Source organism: Ovis aries, chromosome 14, assembly GCF_016772045.2.
Source record: "Ovis aries strain OAR_USU_Benz2616 breed Rambouillet chromosome 14, ARS-UI_Ramb_v3.0, whole genome shotgun sequence".
Taxonomy (NCBI): Eukaryota; Metazoa; Chordata; class Mammalia; order Artiodactyla; family Bovidae; genus Ovis; species Ovis aries.
In genome coordinates, this window is record NC_056067.1 from 59,804,036 (window position 1) to 59,815,951 (window position 11,916).

Below are 11,916 nucleotides of genomic sequence, written 5' to 3' on the forward strand. Positions count from 1 at the left end.
CACCCCCCACTATTTATGGGAATGGCGCCTGAATAAGAAGCCCTCCTCCTGCAAGAGCCAAATTCCAGCTGGAATTTGGCATGGAAGAACCAGGGGGTCAAGTGGCTGGCCCAGGTCACCCACCCCGACAGAGGATCAGGGGAAATGTCATTACGAAGACAAGGCCTGAGGAGATATGGGCTCTGAGAGGGAGTGGGTCTCAGGAGCGGGGCGCGCTCCCCAGAATCCCAGGACCTGGGAGAGGACGTGGCCTCCAGGGGCCGAGAAAGCAAGGCTGAGGACCGCGGAGCGTAAATACCCACCTCGTGGAAGAGAATTTTATGCGCTGCAGCAAGTGCAGAGGGGACAGTAAATGGTTCTAAGACGGAAGGAGGTGCGAAATGCAGCGTTTCCGAGCTCCAAACAGGAACCGGCTTCAGTGCAGACTTTAAACCAAAAGGGAGGCGCCCGTTCGCCGCTCACGGAGGCGTCTGAATTTGCTGGGGTTGGTGGGGCGGGCGCGGGGATTTAGAGGCAGCAGAGACCCTCAGACCCGGGGTACCGAGGGAAGCCGAGTGAGAGCGGCACGTGTGACTAAGAAGGAGAGAAACTCACGCCGTGCTGCTGAGACAGCTGCAGGCCGGCTCTCCGCTTCCGGATGTGGAAAGCTGCGCGGCCGGCAGGGAAATGGCGGGGGCGGCCTGGGGAAGCGGCCTAAACGGAGACAAGCTGTCAGGGTGCGGGTGGTGGAGGGAAGCCGGGTCTGCCCCGCACCTTGGGAAGGTGACGCGGGCGGGGCTGAACAATTCAATAGTGTAATCTCTGAGGAAGGTGACTGCAGGAAATTAAAAGACTGCTTCCTGGGAGGGAAGTTAGATGTCCATCAGCAGATGAATGGATAAGAAAGCTGTGGCACATATACACAATGGAGTATTACTTAGCCATTAAAAAGAATACATTTAAATCAGTTCTAATGAGATGGATGAAATTAAAGCCGATTATACAGAGTGAAGCAAGCCAGAAAGGAAAACACCAATACAGTATACTGACACATATATATGGAATTTAGAAAGACGGTAATGATAACCCTGTATGCGAGACAGCAAAAGAGACACAGATGTATAGAATGGACTTTTGGACTCTGAGGGAGAGGGAGAGGGAGAGGGTGGGATGATTTGGGAGAATGGCATTGAAACATGTATACTATCATGTAAGAAACGAAGCGCCAGCCTATGTTCGATGCAGGATACAGGATGCTTGGGGCTGGTGAACGGGGATGATCCAGACAGATGATATGGGGTGGGAGGTGGGAGGGGGATTCAGGATTGGGAGCACATATACACCCGTGGTGGATTCATGTCAATGTATGGCAAAACCAATACAGTATTGTGAAGTAAAATAAGGTAAAAATAAAATTTTTTTTAAAAAAATTAATAAAACAGTGCAAAAAAAACCCCCAAACAAAACAAAAGCAAAGGCATCACACTGACAACAAAGGTCCCTATACTCAAAATAACGTAATGTTAGTAGCTCAGTCGTGTCTGACTCTTTGCGACCCCATGGAGTTGGACTCCTCTGTCCACCAGGCTCCTCTGTCCCGGGAATTCTCCAGGCAAGAATACTGGAGTGGGTGCCTATTTCCTTCTCCAGGGTATCTTCCTGACCTACGGATCAAACCATGTCTCCTGCAAAGCAGGCACATTCTTTACTGTCTGAGCCACCAGGGAAGCTCAGATATAATGTTAAGTGCAATGGAAATAGTTGAGATGAGTGGCAAATTCAAGTTGTGCTTTTTGGAATATCATGGAATTTTTCCCACAAATATTTTCCATGCTTCGATTGAATCAATCAATGTGCAGATATGAAGGGTTGACTGTATTTTCTTCTCTCCAAATATCAAATTCCTAGCAAGTACGTAATAGCATATACAGTTTCAAATTAAATTCACAGGTTGTTTGATTTTGCTTTAACTTGTCATGTAACATACTGCCGTTGAGTCTTTGGATGTGGCATCTAACCAAAAACAGCTGCACATGGTAACCTGCTGTATGAGAGGTGTAAATAGGTAAGACATTTTCATGGACTACATTTAAAACATGATAAATGGCACTGTCAACATTATTCACAACTTAAATATCATGTATACATTACAGATCATCTCCATTTCAACAATTATGTAAGGGGAACACTAGAAAATAAAAATTTTATCATGTTCTTATACAGTGCTTAAGCAACTGAATGTTTTATCTGAAGAGCCTATGATATAAAAATTAGAATCAAAGTTTTGCATTTTGAATGCTGGTCCATAAAGAAGGCTGAACATAGAAGAATTCATGTTTTTGGACTGTGGTGCTGAAGAAGACTCTCGAGAGTCCCTTGGACAGCAAGGCGAGTCGTCTAGGACCATCAGTCTCTTGGGGCTGCTTTGAGGAGGGCAGGAAGAACTCCATCTTGAGGCCTGTCACCCATCTTGAGACAGCAGCTGAACTGGGCCTAAACTTTGCCCAAGAATGCCCATCCTTAAAGTAAAACCAGGTCTCCTTGGAGACCTCTCTCCCCACAGATGACAAAGACTGGAGTTAAGGTCAGGATGCCCTGGTTAGATTAACAATGAAGATATCACCCTTGAAGTATAATCACTGTTCCCCTTTAACCTTAATTGTTAGTTCTCCCTACACCTACATGTTGTAAAACTAAATCATATACATCAAAAAAAGTTGCGAACATGTAAACACTCACTCAGTGAGGGGTATAAAACCGAGTCTCTTGAAAATGTCAGGGTCCTTGTTCGGAACCGATTCCCCTGGGACGTGCAGGGGTAATAAACTGTTCTCCACTGTCTTGACTGTCCTCCGAGGTGTGCTTTGCGACTCTGGATTCTCATTTTTCCATAACAAATCCTAAAGGAAATCAACCCTGAATATTCCCTGAAGGACTGATGCTGAATCTGAAGCTCCAATACTTTGGCTATCTGATGTGAAGAGCTGACTCACTGGAAAAGACCATGATGCTGGGAAAGATGGAAGGCAGGTGGAAAAGAGGATAGGATGGTTGGATGTCATCACAGACTCGATGGACAGGAGTTTGAGCAAGTTCCGGAGATGGTGAAGGGCAGGGAACCCTGCCTGGTGCAGTCCATAGGGTTGCCAAGAGTTCGACAGGACTGAGTGACTTAACAATGACCCACTCCAGTATTCTTGCCTGGGATATCATTGACACAGGAGCCTGGCAGGCTACAGTCCCTGGGGATCTCAAAGAGCTCTGACTGAGCACTGTGACCATTTTATATTTCTCTTTGATTCTAATGCTCATACAAGTAACCAGCATCACTGAAAATAATCTCCTAAAATGAAGTCTTTGTAGTCAATTTACTACCATGCTCATATAAAACAGAAAAGGACAGTAATACGCCTCCCTAACACTCGAGAAAGAACTTCAGCTCAAGCACCAGTCCCAAAGCTGAAATTCTAAACTAGTTCCTGAACACGTGATTTGATACTTATAAAATTATCAAGTGCCACATCATAATTAAAATGACTTTTTCCTTATAAATGACTATGTATTTCACGCACTGTATCTGTTACCTCAGGATCTTACATCCAGAGGAAATCAGACCCTGGGCCTCTCACAGCAACGGATGAATTTATTTGGGCTAGAGGAAGGGGTCAGGGAATAGGCAGGTGTGAAGTGACTGGAGACTATGGATAGGGAGGAGAGGGGACCCCACAGGCGCAGCTTAACAGCAAAAACAAGTACCTGACATTTCCAATGGTCAACCGCACCTACCAAGTCTCAGCTTCAGGAACTGGCTGTAGAACCGCTTGCATCGAAGTGAGGACGGGACACTCCTCAGCCATTGGTATCAGAAGAATGCCACAGCGAAGGGCGGGGCGTAGGGCACATGCCTGAGCCTGGGCCTGTGAGGGGCCCAGCGAGCCGGCCGAGCCTGGCCAAGGGGACACCTGCTGTGTTCTTCCTTTTGGCTCCCAGGTATCTTGTCAGGGTTTAGAAGTACATGAGGGTCTTTCCCGTCTTGTGTTGCATCACTGATTCCTCATAACTGTAACAGTTTTAAAGTAAAAACTTAAAATTCTGTGGGATAATTGCGCTGGAGAGAAAGGTTTCCTCTTAACAGGATTCCTGCTGATGAGGTTGAAGCAGTTCAGTATGGGAACTGAAACCTGGTGTGGTGGCCGGGCTGGGGGTGGGTAGGGGTGGGTGGGAGTTGATGTGGGGTGGTGGCTGGACCCAGAAATATTCCTGCAATTAGAATTTATTTAAGCAGTTTAAGTAAATAAGAACTGGCTTTGTGTAGGGATGACAAGCTGGAATGTGAAACACACAGCTCTTAGTAACACCTCATAGTAACACCCAGAAGGAGAAAAATATCTTGACATTTCACTTCTTCAAAGATCAAGCTTATTACTCACTGCAGCAGCCCAATGACAATGCACCCTGAGGGGAATGCAGGCTGGAGCAAAACAGGTACCATTCTGAGCTTCCGACATAGTAGCCTTGGTAAATCACGAACAGCCTCTTGGGCCCATCGTCCTCCTCAGGAAGTCCAGGTAAGTTTAGGGGAGTCTCTCCTGGTTTTCAGATCTCCCAGTTATGGAGTGAGGATCCCAAATTTTACTTCGCAGGGTATTAATGGTTAAAAGACACAGGAGGATCCTGGTTGAAAGATACTGGGATTTGCTCAGTTGAAAGCCACTCGGGGACACATCCCTGGTGGTCCAGTGATAAAGAATCCACCTGCCAGTGCATGGGACACAGGTTTGATCCCTGGTCTGGGAGGATACCATGTGCCTTGGAGCAACAGAGCCCGAGCAACACAAGTACTGAGCCTGTGCTCTAAAGCTTGTGCTCTGCAACAAGAGTAGCTACAGCAGTGAGAAGCCAGCACAGCAATTAAGAGTAGTTCCTGCTTGCTGCACCCAGAGAAAGCCCACGTGCGGCAAAAAAAGGCTCAGCACAGCCAAAAGAAAAAAGACATCGAGGGATCTGGACTGACCCAAACAAGGAGATTCAGAATGCCAGTCTCCAACCAAACACCAGCCACGTTTACGTATTTTATGTACAGAATTTATAGCCCCTGCTCGCCGCAAGGAGAGAAAAGCCAGGGCACAGTGAAGACCCAGCACAGCCAAAAATAAATTTTAAAGTTATTAAAGAAAACAGAAAAAATTTCCTGTAATGAGAATTGCATTCTTCTTTATAGAAAGTGTTTCTGTTCCGTGCTTTTGATGCTTGTGATGACATAGCTTCAACTACTTTTGAGAAAAACTTGTTTACATCATAATATATTTCATATACATATAAACATCATAAGTGAATACTTCCTCAACGTAATGGAATGTCAAAAATTACTAGATGATCACTTGACACTAATTAGGCAGTTTTAGTTTTTATTTTAAAAATTATATATTCTCTTTTCTTTGCTGTTTCCAAAAGCTCCATCAGATGTAGACAACAGAGCAGACTACAAAATAACATCTTGAGAAAACATTACAATTTAGTTTCACCAAAATTATCACCAACTTTGCACTATTTATAAATATTTCTATGTGTATTAACTGACTGAACTCAAGTCCTAAAGGAACTTTCTTCATGTTTATAGGGAGGCTACTATGTTCCCTGGCATTGTCTTCTGTGCTTTTTCACATTACAAAAGTCTCAAAATAACCCACTAACTTATGTATTTGTTAGTGTAAGGCAGAGAAGAAATGTAAATTAAACTTTAAATCTCAGTCACAACATGTGGACAGAAAAACTAACGCTAAGGAAAAAACTTGAAAAAACAAAAGAAATAGGGTAGCATGATTTGAGAGAATCGCATTGAAACATATATATATTACCATATGTAAAATAGATAGCCAGTGGGAGTTTGATATATGACTGGGCATCCAGAGCCACTGCTCGGTGACAACTTGGAGGGATAGGGTGGGGAAGGAGGGAGGGGACACATGAATGCCTATGGCCTATTCCTGTTGAGGAATGGCAAAACCCATCACAGTATTTAAAAAAAAAAAAAAAACTCAAGAACAAGGAAATTCTACTAGAGCTGACAATGAACTATGGAGCATATTTATTAATTCTATAATGTTACATTAACATTTTAATATGCTCTGGAAAACTGGACTTCTATTTAGTATTAATATTAAATATTTCTAAACATTACTGTTCACTAGGCTAGTGTAAAAATATCTTAAGCAATAGATACTAAACAGTAATTTTTCTGTTTAGTAAAACAGATAAATAGTAATTTACCACCATCTTCAACAACCATATGGAACAATGGAACATATGTGTACAGCAGGAAAAGGAATGTAACAAATTCATAGCAGGAGTAAACATTCAGTGTTTTGTTAAACAGTCTCACTGTGGTTTCTCCGATGTTTGACAACTGATACCTTTAGACTTTAAAGCCAACCGCTTCCTATGCTGCCTATCTGGGCAGGCTGAGAAATTCCCATCAGGTTGGAAGTCCATAGTGCTCCAACTAGAAAGCTTCATCAGTTAAAAAAACATTTTCATAACATATCATCTGCCCCAGTATCCAAACCCAACTTTGGGTTTGGTTCATTCTTGTGCTTTCGGTGACTTCAAAGTAACAAGAACAAACATGTTGGGGATTGAATGTATGAAATTTCTAGTTTATCAAACCAAAAAAAGATGCCACCATGTAGTCTGCATTCTCAATGATTTCTGGGACTTCCCTGGTGACTCAGGGATAAGGAATCGGCCTGCCAATGCAGGAGACGAGGGGTCAATGCCTGATCCAGGAAATTCCCACATGCTGTGGAGCCACTAAGCCCCTGAGCCACAACTGTTCAGCCAATAATAAATAAATAATCCCAAATAAAATCATTTCAGAATTCTCCAAGGTCAAAAAGAGCTACCACTTTTAACCTTAGTTCTGAAGTTTATTTCCTAATCGTTTACATGTTTATTTTCTTATTTTCACTTCATGTAAATCAGGCGCATACTATTGGGTTTATTGGGAACAAAACAGGACATTTGGAAATATCATACAGGAACATCCATAAACAGGGGAGTAGGTTTTAGGGGGCCAGAGTCTATAAAAGCTCCACTATGGACAGAGTGTGGAGAGAATAACTCAAGTGCAAATTATTAGTATATAATCCCTATATTAACTATCCTTTGATTTCACTATGAAAAGAAACTCTAACAGTTTCTTTCAACCTTGAGAGCCTTTGGGGCATTACTAGGTTCTGTTATGAAGAACTGAAATTGGATAAAACTGTGTTATTTGAAGAAAAATGTTGTGAATAAAGAAATATTGATTATACGAATGCAGGAAACTCCTTCAAAATACTGATTTTTCACAGGACATTCCTGGTGGTCACAGGAATTCCAGATTAAGAACCTGCCTTGCAACAAAGGGGACTCAATCCTTGTTCAATCCTCGGTTGGGGATATAAGATCCCACATGCAGCAGAGCAACTAAGCCCAGGTACCACAAAGACAGAGCAGGCATACTCCAGAGCCCCCTGCCAGGATGAAAGGGCCTGCCTGATGCAAAAAAGATCTCGTGATCCACAACTAAGGCCTATTGGAGTCAAATAAATAAATATTTTAAAAAATATACTGATTCTGCTTCCTTTGGGTATATAATCAGAAGTGAGACTCTGAGATCCTATGCATGTTCTCTTTTTAATATTTGAGGAACTTCTGTACTGTACTGTACTATTTACATTCACACCAACCATTCACACCAACCATTCACAAGAGTTCCTGTTGTCTGTATTGTGCAGGTATGTGGCACATGCACGTGATTTGGAAAGACACGGCGAGAACCCCACTGCACTGGCAGCAAGAAATAGCAGCTGCATCATCTCCAGAATAAGCCTTTGTACTCCAGATTGCTATGGAGCTGATGGTCCTCAGAGTCTACGAATAATCCTTCCCTGTGCCCGTGAGCTAAGTCACTTCAGTCATGTCTGACTCTTTGCGACCCTATGGACTGTAGTCCACCGGACGCCTCTGCCCATGGAGTAGGTTGCCATGCCCTCCTCCCGACTCAGGGGTCAAACCCGCGTCTCTTCTGTCTCCTGCATTGGCAGGTGATTCTTTATCACTAGCACCACCTGGGGAGCCTGATCCTTCCTTACATCCTGAGATTTAATGGCCCCTCCCTAATGAAATCCCTCTGCCATCAAAGTTTAGCACCATTTTCCTTCTAGGTTGAAAGACCCTTATGAAATTTCATCTGGTTCAACACACTCTCCACACATTCAGTAATAATCCATCCATCATGCTATGCAATCCGCAGAAAGATTCCAAGGTTTAACAACTCATGCATTTATGATGGAATAATACACATGAAGGCACCCAAGCAGCAAACCGGATTCAAGACAGCTTCTTATCAGTCACAGTGACCTCAGCCAGCCCAAAAACTGTCATCTCCGAACTCTAATAATAAAAAGATGTGTATGCTGATGCACATGTCCCAGTGAGACTTCAACAACCTCCAAAGATACACTCCAAAGTCTCTTTTCCCTTCCAAATCCATCGGAAACCCTCTTCATTACAACTCAAAATAACAGAAAATACTAAAAGTAACCAGCAATATCACCTCCGGGATTTTACCAACAGTTATTTTAAGGTTGTATAGTGATACTTGCCCTTCCAAAAGACATCACAAAATCCACTCCATGGAGTTGATGCTGTGGGGAACCTTCTGGATCCCACCTCCAGGACCAATGCACCCATCCCTCCCTGTGGGCTCAGCTCAGGCCTTGATTCTAACACACTGCAGGGTAACAGTCCTCTTCCCAATTCTACTTCCTTCCTTCCTCCACAGGTGTGACCATGACCTTCCCAATCAACCAACACACACAAACCTCAGTCACAGCATCTGTGTCTCAGGGAAACTGAGCTAAGACACTGTGGCATGCCCACCCTTCCAGGCAACCCACAATTAGCCATGAGCCCACATCCAGGTCCTCCAGTCAAAACTGAGACCACCCTTGCCAACAGTTCCACACAACGTGATCCCACAACTGTTGCAGGGAAGAGCCAATTCTGATTCCAAGTTGGAACGGTTTCTTTGCCTTGCTTTTCACTGCTGTGGTTATTGTAATCATCCATAATGGCTGGCCTCAGAGGACCCTACCTCTTGGCCTGTTAAACTAAAGTGCCTTTGTTGAGTTCACAGGGAGATGCTCTGACCTCACAACCTGTGAATGGCTGCAGGAAAGAAGAGATGAACACAGAAGGCTGGCTGTCCCTGAGATGTACTGCAAGACTGATGGCCCTTTACTGATGGCCCTTTTTACCTTACTTCCCCATGGCCTCTCCCTCTCGATCCTCCCTTCTGACTTTATTTCCTCACTGCTTCTTTCTCTGGTTTCATAAAAGAATCTGGCATCCAGACACCAACAAGATGGCTATTTCGAGATATTAGTTAGCTATCTTGGTCGGCTGGTTTTCAAAATGAAGTCCCATTGTTTGCCTCAAGAAGTCATCTCCCCGAAGCACTGGCCTCTCTCGCAGGCAGCAGAGCGAGCCTGAACTGGGTCACACCACTATGCTTGCAACACACGCATACACCATTCATAGGGCTCATCCAGAGGCCGAAACCTGCCTCCTCTCACAACTCTCCTAGACCCCCGATAGCTTCCTCTCCACTTTCCCACATTTTTTCACCACTTTTCTGTGCTCTGTTCAGCAACATGGCTAAACAGTAGAGACCACTGGGCCCAGGCAACACACAGAAAAACACAAGCCGCAAATGCAAGGGCACTGGGCACTCAGTATGGAGACCAAGAAACTGGCCCTCCTGGGAAAACATGCCAGGAACTGGGGATATCACAAAGTTTTAAAGGTCCTTGAGATTTGGCTTGATTGAGCTCAGTGAAGAAATCACATTGAAAGGCCCCAATTTCACTGCCACCTGTTGTCCCTGACTGACCTAGTTGGAAGATACCCCAGCTCTTTAAGGAAGCGGGGCCTCCCTCATAGCCACTTAGATTCCAAAGCTTCTAGCCACTCTAACCACAGTAAAATCAGTATCCCCCACTCTGAGTAGATAAACCTCTGAAAGCAATGCGTTTCCCCACTACAGCCCTCATTATGAAGTCTCCCATTAACAGGATTGCCAGTCCTCACAGGCTGCCATTCTTAAGATCTTATTATCCAATCAGCCCACATGTTGCACATCAAGACCTGAGCCTATTAATAACCCTGACTCTACATCCCACACAGCTGTGTACAGCACTCCTGTCACTGGCTTCACAATTCTAGGACAACCTCCCTTCTCCGATTAATTTTAATTAATGAAGACAACCCACTCCTACTCAACTCTATCAAAGATATGTTAGCTAGAAGCATTTTCAACCAATGTTTAATCTCTGACAATATTCCACCAGCAACATTCCCACAAATAACCAGGCCTCATTACTTGACGCTAACTGCTCCTTGTCCACCTGCCCCACATAATCATCTTAGGTTTAGTGTAGCACTGACAGTCAACCTTGATGCACAAAATCTGAAATTATCCCTCAAATGTCTTCAGATTCTCCGATCTCTTAAGATATTTTCCCACTATTATACACCACTTTCCACTGCACTTGTCAGCAGTCCATAATTCAGCGTTATCCACACTCGGTCTCACTGACTGGAAAACTACCAACCAAAACTCACTTCTTTAATTCAAATAAAACAATAGTATCAGACCAAAGAGGCGTCCCAGGTGGCTCAGTGGTAACAATCCTCCTGCCAATGGAGATGCAAGAGATGGGGGTTTTATCCCTGAGTCAGATGATCCCCAGGATTAGGAAATGGCAACCCACTCCAGTATTCTTGCCTGGGAAATCCCATGGACACAGGAGCCTGGCGGGCTACACTCCATGGGGTCTCAAAGAGTCGGAAATGTCTGAGCATAGAGACCATTTTATATTTGTCTTTGATTCTAGAGCTCATACCAGTAAGCAGCATCACTGAAAATAATCTCCTAAAGTGAAGAGTCTCTGTAGTCAGTTTATCACCCTGGTCATATAAACCAGAAAAGGACAGTAATACGCCTCCCTAATACTCGAGAACGAACTCCAGCTCCACCACCAGTTGCAAAGATGAAATTCTAAGCTAGCTCCTGAACAAGTGTTTTGGTATATTTACAAAATTATCAAGTGCCATGTCTCAATTATAATGACTTTCCCCTATAAATTACTATATATTTCGTGCACGATATATGTTACCTCAGGATTTTACACTGAAAGTAAATTAGACCACGGGCCTCTCAAGGTAACAACTGAATTTACTTAGGGAGGAAAGGCTGGGGGATTAGGAAGGTCCGAAGTGACCCGCGACCAAAGATATGGAGTAGAGGGGACCCTACGGGCGGAGCTGAACAAGACTGAAGCAAAAAACAGTACCTCACTATTCCCGGGTAGCCCGCACCTACCAAGCCGCGACTTCAGGAATTGCTGTAAACTCACGTTCTTCAAGTGGAGACACCAGAGACTCCCAAGCGTTAGGTTCCGGAGGAAAGGGACAACGAGGGGCGGAGCCTAGCACACACGCCCGCGTCTGGACGTGTCTGGACAAGTGAGCGGGGCGGGGCCGAGCGGGGCCGAGCGGGGCCGAGCGGGGCCGAGCGGGGCCCGAGCGGGGCCGAGCGGGGCCGAGCGGGGCCCGAGCGGGGCCGAGCGGGGCCGAGCGGGGCCCGAGCGGGGCCGAGCGGGGCCGAGCGGGGCCCGAGCGGGGCCGAGCGGGGCCGAGCGGGGCCGAGCGGGGCCGAATGAGTTTGAGGACAGGGAGGCCTGGCGTGCTGCAGTCCGTGGGGTCACAAACAGTCGGACATGGTTCTTTGTTTCAGCGACTGAACCAAACTGTCCTTGGAGTCCTGCTGCTGAGGCTGAAGTGATTCAGAGGCCTGGGAACTGAAACCTGGTCTGGTGGCCAGGTTGGGGT

The 11,916-nt window shown here is 45.2% G+C and overlaps 1 protein-coding gene across 8 annotated transcripts in view; it reads right to left on the bottom strand.

Moving 5' to 3' along the window:
* LOC114117868 (zinc finger protein 665-like) overlaps positions 1 to 11,508 on the bottom strand; it is a 39,590-nt gene extending 28,082 nt beyond the window's left edge. For 2 of the 8 annotated variants that reach the window (XM_042231140.1, XM_042231137.1), the window contains exons 1-2: positions 11,379 to 11,508; positions 3,766 to 4,039 (exon numbers count right to left, since the gene is read on the bottom strand). The gene's annotated coding sequence lies outside the window, so the exon portion shown is untranslated. Of the gene's footprint in view, positions 1 to 3,735; positions 4,040 to 11,378 lie in introns of all 8 variants that reach the window. The other 6 variants (XM_042231141.1, XM_042231139.1, XM_042231142.1 and 3 more) reach the window with 4 other exon arrangements.
* Positions 11,509 to 11,916: the final 408 nt, after the last annotated feature.